The sequence below is a fragment of the Eutrigla gurnardus genome, assembly GCF_963514095.1.
Source record: "Eutrigla gurnardus genome assembly, chromosome: 9".
Lineage (NCBI taxonomy): Eukaryota > Metazoa > Chordata > Actinopteri > Perciformes > Triglidae > Eutrigla > Eutrigla gurnardus.
The window spans coordinates 20,838,262-20,851,475 of record NC_139923.1 but is presented as its reverse complement, the minus strand read 5'-3'; positions in this window follow the sequence as shown (position 1 = coordinate 20,851,475).

Below are 13,214 nucleotides of genomic sequence, written 5' to 3'. Positions count from 1 at the left end.
ACCAAAACAAAACGTCACGTGTTCACTCGCGGAAACAGTCGCGCACAAATGACGTCACGCGCGGCTAGGAAATGTAGTTTGGAGCGGTCTACGCACGACGCAAGCTAGACTAATGTTCTTTAACAAGAAAGACGGTCGTCTCTCCTTCTCCGTAAGGCTGGTAGGTATTAACACTGTTTAATTTAATCTTTTTTTATTTATTTAATTTAATTACATTTTATTTCATTTCTACCTTATTTTATGTCTTACCAACTCATCGTTTCTCCTGCTCTGTTGATGTGTATATATGTATATGCATGGACCCGTATGTACCTTGCATTGCTCTGTCAAAAGCACTTTGTAAACTGCTGTTTTTAAAGGTGCTAGATAATTAAAGTTATTATTATTGTTATTACTGTTAAAGCACTTTGCAATGTGAAGACATGTCTGTCTACTGTAGCAGGACAGTAGGCAGACTGTCCTCAATGGCCTGTTTGTTTGTTTGCCTCCTGCACGTCTGGCGTTTTGTCTACCTCTTGACTTACAGAAGTTAGTCCGAGGGCCCGCGGCTCAGTTTCTGCCCTCTGTGGCAACCTTGCTTTCTGCCTCTGATTTGACGTGACGCGTGGCCAATTTACACAAACACGATGAGAAATAAATCACCGGCTGCAGTGCTGCTGCAGGAGTCCCCGGTTTGAGGGGAAATGGAAGTCATAGCTGATTTTGTATCAGACCACAGTCCGCATCTGGGCCAGTTTATTTATTCTCAGCGCCGTGCTTCAATGAGGTGGACAGGGACAGCACAGGGTGCTACTTGCATTCAAATGAGCATACATTTTTGAGAGGAAGTAATGGGACGAATGAGTGAGAATACATAAAAATCCCTGCACATTTGAAGCACCAGAACACTTTTCATGCCAGTGTGTGTGTGTGTGTGTGTGTGTGTGTGCAGGTATGGTTGGATTGTTTGCTGTCCAGCACCGCTGTTTAGCCTCAGGGAAGAGTTGTTGTTACTTCGGGCATAGTTTTGATTTACGATTCGTTTTCACATTTCTCTACAGGACTGACCTACATTCATAAGCTACTGTGTGTGTGTGTGTGTGTGTGTGTGTGTGTGTGTGTGTGTGCGCGTGTGTGTGCGCAAGTGAGAGAAAGATAAAAGATATAATGAGGGAGATGATCCAACTATTGCTGCAATTTTATCAGCTTTTTCCCCTTCATTTTCTGCTGTTTGGCTCCCTTCTTATTGATGCTGTGGGAATATGAAACCCCCTAGCCGTACTCCTGTACATTCTCTAGTGCTTCTCACACAAACGCACACTTAAACATGCATACATGCAAAGATAGAAGATGAGTTAGAATGAACAGTTGTGTGCAGGAAAGTCAAAGAATCCAAGCTGATCACTGTGAGCTCTTGAAGAACTACCTCCCTGCAGGAGCTCCCTTCATCTAATCATCTGAAACCCTGAGCTCATGGAAACACCTCAGCAGGGAACAACGCGGTGAGACGGGCCTGCAGGGGAGCCAGTGACATCCCTCCTTTTCTATCAATTCAAGAACAACACATCCACTGAATGATTCATGCTCCGTTAGGGAAACGGACGAATCGATCATTGTTACCGAAAACCTTGAAGGAGCATCATTAGGAACATTTTCACCAGACGGCCTCTCTGGTGGACAAACAAGAGAGCCGTTGTGGATAGATGACAGACCGAGTGCTACACAGCCGCCACTGTGATTCAGGGAAAGATGACTGCTCTGACCTTTTTGATGTGGGTGAATGAAAACGTCTGTCAGTGACAAACGCAGAGCAGAACATGAAGCTTGACGCAAGTGAGGCTACAGAAAGGTCCTCACCCCTGGCCGTGTTTGTGCGGTTGACTGTGTGTTTCCATACGTCTGAGCTGAGAGAGAGAGAGTGCATGCATGAGTGCGTGCATGTGTGAGCACGTGATGTCATCGCTTCAGGCAGATGGAGGTTTGGTACAAAACAACTCAGAAGAGCTGAATGAGAAAAATGAATCCCACCATCTACGCTCATCCCTCAGTCCCGAAATAAGGGGAGAAGGGAAGCCACTCTCTCACCTGCAAGTAGTCTCTCTCCCCCGCCCTCCTCGTCTCCCCCCACCTCACCTTCTTCTCCCCCTTCTTAAGAATAAGATATCACGCTCACAGTCCTGTGCAAATGCTGCTAGGCCTCCCAAGGAGCACAGCGGGTGACAAGTGGTCCGCGAGCCGACGGTAAACAAGCATCAACGGGTCGCCTTTCTCGTCTTCTCCTTGTTTGTCATTTCCCCCCAAATTAAGAGTCTGGACCCGTGCGTTTAACAGTGAAGGATAATGCGGCAGTGCTTTTGGACCACAAGCCTCTGTTACCCAAATGAGCTCCATGGAGGTGCATGTAATTTGCCTTGGCACTAGTGGGCGCCATCGCATCACAGTTCCCCCCTCGCTTCCGTGCACGTGCAGGTCTTTAAAGTGTCAATGAAGGGGAAAAAGAACCTCAATTCAGTCCATTTTTTACCATTAGTTCCACAGACAATCTCCGTTACATCTTCCAGACCGTGTTACACAATACGCTGAGCAGTAATGGGGCCATTGAGGGCTGATATGTATCTGCAGCACATGCTAAATTGCAGTTCAGCTTTCTGACATTTCTGGGTATAGCTGCTCTTTCATCATGTCTTCATGTAGTTTCCTCATGCCGGCCTCAGCTCTGCCTCTTCTTGACATTTCTCTTGTTGAAACTCATTTCATGCCCTCTCACCTCTTTGTGGCGACTTTTGCAAATTATTTGCCGACAGTTAAAGAGAAGGTTACACCATATGAGGACTGCTGAGAGGCATAGGAAAAAGAGATTGGATGGATGGCTAGATGGATGGATGGATGTAGGGAGAGAGAAAAAGAGGTGGAGGTGAGGCAGGGGGATAAATCAGTTGATCATTCAGAACCATGGACAGCTCTTAACACTTTGATTTCGCTCTGCCTCGGCAGCAGAACGTTTCAGAATGAGCGTGCCTGCTATTATCTTGTTGTCATGCTAATGCTTTTTGAGCAGCATGCACCACAACATCTTTGAAGCTGCTCCCTAGAGAAGATACAGTGATAAATAAGGGCAAATTTGGAACTAACGCAAAGTGTTTTCATTACAAACTTCACAGACAAACTGCACTTCATCGTTTTAACAACATGATCACACTGAAGATACCATGAAGACCGCCCGAGGTATTTTGCTCAAGGCAGCTGTCCGAGCGACACATTTTTTTCAACGATCTTCTGTATGAGCAGGGATCAACCAGTCCTTTCGATGATGAAAAGTCATTGTTATTCCGGCTTGTGAGCTGAGGGAACGGTGATAGAGAACATCCTGGCAAATAAACAGAGGTTCATTGGCACAATAGAGGCAGGAACAGAGCACAAAAATTATGCAATGAAATCTAACAGGCCTCTGCGGAGCAACACGAGCTGAAGAACTCATAAATGTTTGAGGATGTGCTGGGGTAATGTGCGCTCCTTCTCGACGTTCTCGGCTCGCACACTGACGCTCCTGTTGTACTAAACTTAGAGCAAATGTTCTCTTGAGCTACAAGATACTGAAACGCACTGACAGTCGGATGAAAACAACACGCCTCGTGATGTGTGATGTTATGATGGACTACGGGTGGTGAGAATAACCTGCGTATTTGAGTGTATTTTAAAGAAAGGCAGTCTGTGTGACACTAATGCCCGCTGCCATCCTCCAACTACCCTCCAGCTGTCATCTGCTGCCACACTGCAAAGCTCCACAAGTGATTTATCCTTTTTTTCAGGCTGACTCCTGCATTACCGCAACAAGAGAGGGGAAATCAGTGTGAGATGACGTATTCTCAAATTTCACCAGCAGTTTTTGGGCTGTGAAATAAATAATGCATGCTCCAGACTGATCTCATTAGTTGGCGTATGTATGACACGTCAACTCGTATGCCATTATGGCGTGTTATCACTACGCACAATCGCCTTTTCGCGTGTTTATCAACGCCGAACCCTTACCCTAACCCTAAAGGGCGTTTACATACACACGGATGTGATGGGTCGTTTCGCTAGAGGGCGCTGACAAACACGCGGATGTGATGGGTCGTTTCGATAGAGGGCGCTGACAAACACGCGGATGCGATGGGTCGTTTCGCTAGAGGGCGCTGACAAACACGCGGATGTGATGGGTCGTTTCGCTAGAGGGCGCTGACAAACACGCGGATGCGATGGGTCGTTTCGCTAGAGGGCGCTGACAAACACGCAGATGTGATGGGTAGTTTCGCTAGAGGGCGCTGACAAACACGCGGATGTGATGGGTCGTTTCGCTAGAGGGCGCTGACAAACACGCGGATGTGATGGGTCGTTTCGCTAGAGGGCGCTGACAAACACGCGGATGTGATGGGTCGTTTCGCTAGAGGGCGCTGACAAACACGCGGATGTGATGGGTCGTTTCGCTCAGAACGTACACATACGCGCGGATAGCTCGAATTGCGTACAGATAACAAGCCACAGGAAGTGGCGTGTATATTTACGAAAAGTCATGATGCCACGTTGCATGCTCAGAGCTTAGCTGAAAAAAAAAATGTGTTGAGAGAAATGCCTATCAACGTGTACAGGTGTAGAGATTTCCTCCTTCATCTACTGTCTGCTCACCTTGAGATTCGGCTTTGATTGTAAACCGATACCTGTCTGAGTTCATTATTATTACCACAAGTGTATAATCATCAAGACCAAGTTCCTGCATGTCTACAGTTCCATTTCCATGCGGATACTGTTGTTGAATGCATTTGTAATTGGAAAAGACACAGCTTCATGGTACTTCTCCTCTAGCTTCCTGTGATTGACTACAAAGAGTGACACAGAGCAATGTGTGGTGGATGTAATAGATTGTGACAACAGTGCTCAGGTTGACGGTTTCCTTCCCTGTAGTTGTCGCAACAGAAATTAGCAACAGAGACTTTTACTCCCCTAAGCATTCATATCACCATAGAAATAGTCTTTAAATCGTTTCACTTAAGACCCATCGTTCATCACACAGGACAAACTGCTGTCAAACAACAGTAAATGCAACCAGAATAGATTTCACAGTGATGTTAACAAGCTTGTTAGGCCCATCATGAGCAGCTTCGGTGCTTTGCTTCATTGCAGTATGTGACTAAATCACTCCTAATGACTTTGGAGCCACAAACACTATGAATAAATAAGAATACGCATGAGCTGACTTAATGATTATTTACCCTTTAAGGGTTGATGTTGATCAGCTGTTGGTAGGTGTGACTTCCTCTGCAGCTCGTCCTGGATATGCGGACAAAAGGTGTTTGTACGTGTTAATAGCAGGAGGCAGACACACTCTATGTCTTATTATCATGTTTTATTGAGCATTTCCTTTATAAAAGGCACATTGTGTAGGCTTTAGTGCCATCTAGCAGTGTGGTTAGAAACCAACTGAATCCAGTTTGGTTTGTCCTTTCTGAGCTACTGTAGAAACATGGCTGACTCCGTGAAGAAGACCTGCTCCCTGTTTTCGATACGAAGGGCTGGTAACACCTAAATGTGACTCCCTTATTGAAGCAAAATGTATTTTTATAACACACTGTATTGACATCTTCGAGTGCTTCTTATAAACGTTCCTATGAAGCATCTGTAACTGGTATGAACTGTTATTAATGATTGATAACACAGTGAAACATAGCTCCAATCCTTAATTTATCATTATTAATATGCTCACATACTTTCAGATGCACTGGCTGTTTATGCATTACATATAATTCACAATTCACATTCATTGTTTATAACTTTGTATGTGTTGAAAATTCATGAAGCATGTTGATTTTAAGGGCCCAAGTTTCGTAGACCAGGCGCAGTCAGCTTTCAGCGCACCTGCGCCGCGCCGACGGGGTGTGTCCGCCTGGACTTTGCAAGTTTCGTGCACCGCGCAGGCTCGCGCAGGCACACCTCCCGTCTCGCCCACCCGCGCAAGTGGGAAAGAGGGAGGAGAAGAAGGCGTGAGTGGGAGACGAGGAGGAGACGAGGCGTGGACTGGGATTAATACAGCCGATTCAGATCTTCACCAATCAAATGAGCTCCTCTCCTCACCTTTAATGCGTTAGGGGAGGTTCAGTGCAAGATCCGTCACTTGACAACCCGATGACAGAAGCAGCGCCGCCGCTCCCACCACGCGCATCACGCGCTGTGCGCGCGTATCATAATAATAACAATGCCCATATTATAAAAAACAGGAGAGAGAGAGAGGGAGATGTTTTGGTCCGAGAGGCTGAGTTTCCGTTACGCGTGCCATCCGCCTTTGATCTGACGTCAGATGTAACGGGACAATCTATATAGATATAAATTCACGTGTTGATTCAATGAGTTGCATTAAATAGTGTTTGTTGTGATTATTTATTGCATTTAAATGTGCCTGGAACTGTGGAAACCTGCCTGTGAGGTCTCGGTGACGTGTGCGCACTGCGCGCCGTCAGCCAAACTTCCACTCCGCCAGCTGTGATTCGCATTGAATGAATGGACTTTATTTACGCCTTGCGCCGAAAGTAGACTAGGTTGGAGCTGGCGAGCTTTCAGCGCAGTCTCGGCGAGGCTTTTTGCCACGAAACTTCCGCTACGCCAAGCTGAATCTGACGCCTCCCCCTGCTGCGCCGCCACACCCATCTTGGCGCAGGCGATCCACCAAACTGCCAAACTGACGGTGCGCAAGGCTGCGCGGGTCGAAACTTGCATTGCGCCGGCTCCGCCACCCTGCGCCGCCCTGCGCTGCGCCACGAAACTAGGGCCCTAAAGGTCTATAGTTGACCTTGGAAATTATCTTTTTTTTGTTGTTGTCCCCTGTGTGTTTTCAGACACATTTCATAGCTTTCTTCTCCAGATGTATTTTACTCAGTTGTAATATTTCACATGAATATAAAAAACATGTTGATATATTTCAGTATTATTGTGTTCTTTTACTGCCAATCATTCATGATCTGTTTATATACCAGTTACATTTTACAGGAGTTATAGTTGTTGACAAAATCTTTTTATATCTACTCACAAATTAAGTATTGTGTGTTATAAACCATTTGCTGATTTGAATAAAGTGGTGCCATTTCTGCATTGGTATTTCTCAACTTCATAACGAGGCTCGGTGTCTGACTTAATAACGCTCATCATCCTCGTTTCTGTTTCCAGGGTCAGATTGCTTTAATCACATGGAATTCGTATGGCGATAAAGAAGGGCTGTTAGTGAATTAATAAGCATAGCAACACAAATGTATCTAATCTAATTACAATTTGGACTCTGAATTAGCATGGCAAGCTATTAGCCACATCAGTTTGAAGAGTGACTCTTCAGAGAGCTGAAACTCACAACAATGTTCCCGGGGTTAGCCTCCGAGCAGATCTAGATCCTTAAATCAATTACCACTCCAATGCCCACAAACCCAGATCCCATTTCTCCATGTCACGCTCAATAAAAGCTATTCCCTTGTCTTTCTGTGCTGTCCGTCTCACCAGCGCTGAAGCTCTTTCTCATTTGTCTCATCTGATCTTTAAAGCGTCTGCAATTTCGCATTTTGTGAAGTGACTCAGAGCTCCCACTGGAGTCGGAAAACTCCCAAATGTCATAGTCGAGTTTTGACTTTACCTGCCATCACGTTCACAAGATTGACTCACATTTTTTTCCCTCTCTGCAAAAAAACAACAGCAGATAAATAAGGTAGTGATGCCAAAAAGGACGTTTTTCTGTTCTTTCCTGGTCACACTATGTTCACTGTCAACTTGAATTTCCATTTCAACACTCGCCAGATATCTCTTTGGTAATTCACCACTTACAAGCTAAGAGTTAAGAGGGTTAAAGTGCTATCTGATACCTTGTTTTTTCCCTCGCCATGCTCATAATTGTGGAGAAATCTAGCTTCGTCTCTCCATTGTCATAGATGATGAGTGAGTGACTCGTAACCTTTGCTCACAGTAAGTCTGAAAATGCCCTTTTAGTGCTTTCCTACGCTTGAAATAAATTGCCTTTCATTTATGTACAAAAACCCTGTCTGTTTAAATATGCTGATGTTCAACAACTTCAAGCAAGAATCCAATTCAAGTGATCAGTAGCTGTCATCACACACACACACACACACACACACACACAGATAGACACACACATCTTCCTTTGTGTTGGGTACAGAGGCTATGGCCGTGTTTTCCTTGCATCTGTTTTCCTCAGAAAGTCTTACGTGGTCCCTGGTGAAACAGATGGGTATGTACATCAAGTCCTTGCTGTCAACAAAATAAAATAAAGAATGTAAAAATAACATTGTTAATAAAAGAGAGTTGCACGTGGGGACTGTGTTGTGATAGTATAAAAACCACATAAAAACGCCATAAAAACGATTCAAAGAAGTCTTTTGGGAGTCATGTCAGGTGTGTTAGTTTAAAGTGGATTATAGACCCAAAAAAAGGGAATAGAATAGAAAAAAAAAATTAAATTTTAGATTTATTTGAGAGGGTTTTAGTGATTTCATCAATGCTTGAACATTTGAATATTTCAAAGAAGCAAATAATAAAGCAGCCAGCATAAAAATGCTGGCTGTGCATTGACATCCGCTTAACTGTTCTGCCTTTGCCTCCCTCTGTCTATAAACTCACCACTGATCAGTTGAAATCAGCTCCAGCTTCCCTTGAAGGTGACCCTCATCGGATTTACTCAGCATTTTTTTCCCTTTCACCATGAATATGTAAATTGTCTCTTTTGGCTCCGTTTGAGATGAGATCAATTTGAGGCTGACGAGGATCGACTCGTAGACTGTTAAATACCTGGAAATCTCATTGACATGAGTGACAGCCACTGCCCTTCTCAGGAGAGTGCGAGGAATATTAGGAGAGTTGAGCAAACGTGTGTGTGTGTGTGTGTGTGTGTGTGTGTGTGTGTGTGTGTGTGTGTGTGTGTGTGTGTGTGTGTGTGTGTGTGTGTGTGTGTGTGTGTGTGTGTGTGAAGTATAACTACTGATAAAAGATGCCACAGTTCGGGAGTGGTAATTATAAGAAGTGGATTCTTCTCCCCGTATTCAGATCTGGTAAATTGCCAACCAGAGAAATACTGACTTTCAATCCAGAAAGAAAAATACAGGGTGCAGATATTTACCGCACAGCACAGATGAACAACGGCTGATTTCCTCTCAGGCACACACACAGACACGACGAGCATTCCTCAATTATTTATGCAGGCATGGATTACCTCTGCAGAGAGGGAGAGTTTACTCATTGGGAGAAAAAAAAAGAGCCCCATTTCCTCTTCCCGCTTTCATCTCCATCAGACCCCCTCAGCCATATCATCCCTCCTTTAACTCCCCAATACAACCTTTGAGCCTGCCTCATGATGAAACACACAAACACACATTGATACGTAATGAATGACTGGCCAGTTGCTGAAAGACTTGCCCCCCCCAATCCCCCCCAGCTCTGTCTGGTCTGATCTGACCTAGCCTCGGATCGGCTCAGTGTGACTCAGTCCTGCCCGTTCATCTCCGTTTGAATGGCCAGGTATTGTTTGACTAGCCAGGATCCTCTTACCATGGACAACAAAGAGAGGCCAACATGCTGTCGTGGAGGCAGGAGCAGCCAGAGTAGTTGAGGCGACAGCCTGAGAGCAGCAGTCACATTTTTCCCAGGCGTCCTCTCGGAGGAGTAGATACAGTATCTTCATGGTGGCTGGACTTTTTCATTCTGTGCTGGATCTTGTTTACTGAGGTCCATTCGCTGGTGGAAGTCAGCAGTGTTTTCCTGCTCTCATCTTTTCAGGTAGGACTCAAATAGTAGAATGAATGAGTATTGAAGTTGTTAAAGTGTCTCTTTTTCATGTCCAATTGATGATCTTTATCAAGTTGTTTTTGTTCTCATACCTTCATATTTGTTAATGAAGTACGGACACATTGCTTGGATGTATTCAATTGATTTATAATGATTGGACCTATTGTTATTCTGTCGTTGTTATAATGTGGTTATTTGAGTAATTGTTGCATTTCCATTAAATTAACAGTTTGGTTCACTGTTCCAATTGTGGTCTAAGATACTGAAATGACAAAATCTCTTTTTCAATTTCCTCTTGAAGGTTTAATCTATTTGTTCCTCGTGTCCAAGGAGTTTATTTTTTTTCTTTTCTCAGAAAGGGTGAAATTGGTCAAAAATGCTTGCTGTTATGGGCCTGTAAGCCCATTGACACATTGTATTAAGGTATATTATAGATATCCATTATTATATCATTATTTATATATTATATTATGATGATATATCTATATATATACAGTATATATCTCATTCCTGGAGCATTACCAACACCAGCACACATATCAAGGACTGAAAGAACTAACACAACAATGTCAAGGTAGCTGGATACATGTACATTTTCCCACAAGGCTGCAATATTCAAGTAGCTTCACTAAAGCAGCAGAATAATTAACTATCACTATAAGATTAGATGTAAACAACTTCCCATTGGAAATAAAAGAACTAACAACAATATCCAAGAGTCGCTATTTAATCAAGGACACCAAAACCAAACAGGGTGAGGATCCGAATGAGAACCAAGGGTTGTTGTATTCTTTAAGTCCTCAGAATCAGGAAGAAGTGCAATAGATAACAAAGCTTGAACGGAGGAAGAATGCTTCCCCAAGACCTTCCCCTCCATAAATTTCCCAAGTGTCTCTGAGAACTTGAACTTGGAGCTTCCATATATTTAATAAGGGACTTTATTCACCTTTTAATAACTTTGGGACAAATTAAAACAACTTATATTAAAAAAAAAGACGTCGTAGCTCAGTGGATTTGATGGTGCAATTTGATGAGCTTTCTTTCCCAAATATGTTCCTCGCTGTTGCATGTGTCACGACTTCAGGATTGCTCATTAAGAAGCCTCCGTTGATCAATTATGTTTGTTTACGTACAGTGGAGAAGGGAGTCAGCGGGGCTCTCGGCTTCCTCTCCTGATGGCCTCGACCTGCTCCATGCCTCTTTTCTCCTTTCATCGCTGCTGCCCTTGGGGCTCCGCTTCAACCCCCCCCCCCCCCCAACTACTCCATCTGTTTCAATTAGCCGGAGTGCTGGGTGGAGCGCCGAGGTCGCTCACACAAGCACAGAGTTGCAGGTGCGCCAACAGTAGAGAACACAGCTGACGGACAAGAGCCTCTCTGTGCCGGTTAGGGGTTACGCCGTCACAGGTGAGAGTGCGAGGCTGTCATTGCTACGATACGAGGGCGTTGCATCGGTGTCAATCAGAGCAGAGATACAGACACGGGCATGCAATCACATGCATGCATTTCCCACAGACCCTCCCGCTTATCTCTAACAACCGTTACCCAGCTCCCTCTCACACACATTCAGTGTGTTCGTGCTACTATTCACCTTGGAGGAGCACTGAATGTTCCTCTCTGAGTTTGGATCTGGTACCAAGTACCGCCGAGCACTGTGACCCCACCTGATAAGAACTACTGGAGGATTTTTATTTCAAACTTTACAATCTACATTTTTGGTGAGTGAGCCAACCTTGTTTTGCTGAACAGCGTGTGCATCTGCTCGTACCTTGACCTGTATATTGCATCAACACACAAGTGTGGTTTATCCAGAAGGAGAAACATTTAATTTGGTGAGTTTGCATCGAGTGGAGTGGAGAGGACATCTGGTATGTGGGCCTTTTCTGTCGTGCTTTCTACAAATGAAGTGCTTTGTTTGTAAGGAGGGAGGCTGCTGCCGTGGGAATCGCTGGCTGCAGTATTTGAATGTTGTGAGAATTGTGCTGAAAGAGTTAGGAAGACTAAAAAGTCCTCAAGTGAAATGAAGACGTCTGTATATAATGCTAACACTTTGACCACTAGAGACAAACAATCAACTTTTTTATATAATTTATAACAGTTCTTTTGAACAGTCAAAAATTGGATTGGCATTACTTTCAGAAATGTGTCAAACTTAGGGCCAAAATTGAGCTGTGAGCGGTTTCATAATTGTACATACAGTACAGATCCAGATGTGTGCCAGTCTGTTCTGGTTCCTGCACCTGAGTCATTTCAGGCCCTGAATCCACATCTCTGTTCTCAGCAAAAAGGCTCGCAGGCGGCTGGTAATGTAGTCATGAAGGTGATCAAAAGCCTTTAGATCTGTACGCCTGTGTGCCCTGCAAATACAGCAAGTGTTACAGCCTCCTACAAAGAGCTCTCTTTGACCCAAACGCTCCACCGCTGAAATAAAATGGAGGACCTCCACGTTTGTGATCGGCCTAACGAATGGCAGTCAGGTCAGCCGATAGCACAGCAGCCTTGAGGGACGAGTGAGAGAGGATGTGATACCAGCAGAACAGAGGCAGATGCTCCTTTGACTCCCTGTCAGACAGGGAGAGATGTTAATGACATTCTCCCTCCAGCAGTTAGGAGATACACAGAGAGAAACACTAATGACTCGATCTCTCCTGGTCACTAGCATGCTCTGCAGACAGCTTGTTAAATATCAGGGCAGAGCAACAAGATAACTACACGCAGAAAAGATCCGGCAATTAAAACATATGTGCAATTAACAAAGTCTGTGAGTTGATTTAGATTTATTTTTTCTACAGCAACGTCCTCAACTTGCTTTGTTGTCGAGAATTAGATGAGAAGACTAGCTTAGCTTAGCATAAAGACTGGGAACAGGGAGGCAGCTGAGCCACAGCCACCCCTGTCTGTGATGTCACAGGGTGCCAGACTGTGACCAGGGACTTCCTGGTGTCTCTACTGAATAAAAGCATGTTTCCCAAGTACTAGTCCAACCTTTGAAGTTAAAGGAATAAGAACGTTCACACCACAGCGTCTTCTGCAATTCAAAAAGGAGGATGTCTTTCCAAATGTTTTTTTGTTTTTTTGCCGCACTACTCATACTCAGTTTTCTTTTGCTTACAGAGGCTCCATACTTTGGAATTCCCATCTTCATGTTGTTAAATTATCTTCATCCCTCAATACTTTTAAGTTAAGACTGAAAGCTTACCTGTTAAATCAAAGTTCCTAATAGTTTCTTTTCCAGTATATTTGTCATTGGATCATTATCTCTTTACATGCTCATACACTCAGTTAAATACAATTATTTTATATTTATACATACCCATGTTTTTATTTCTGACTTCTTTGAGTGTGTGCTATAAAATGGCACTTGTATTGCTTCCTTTTTTGTTGTTATTTGTTGTTGCTTTCTCCTATTGTTGTTGTTGATTTATCCTC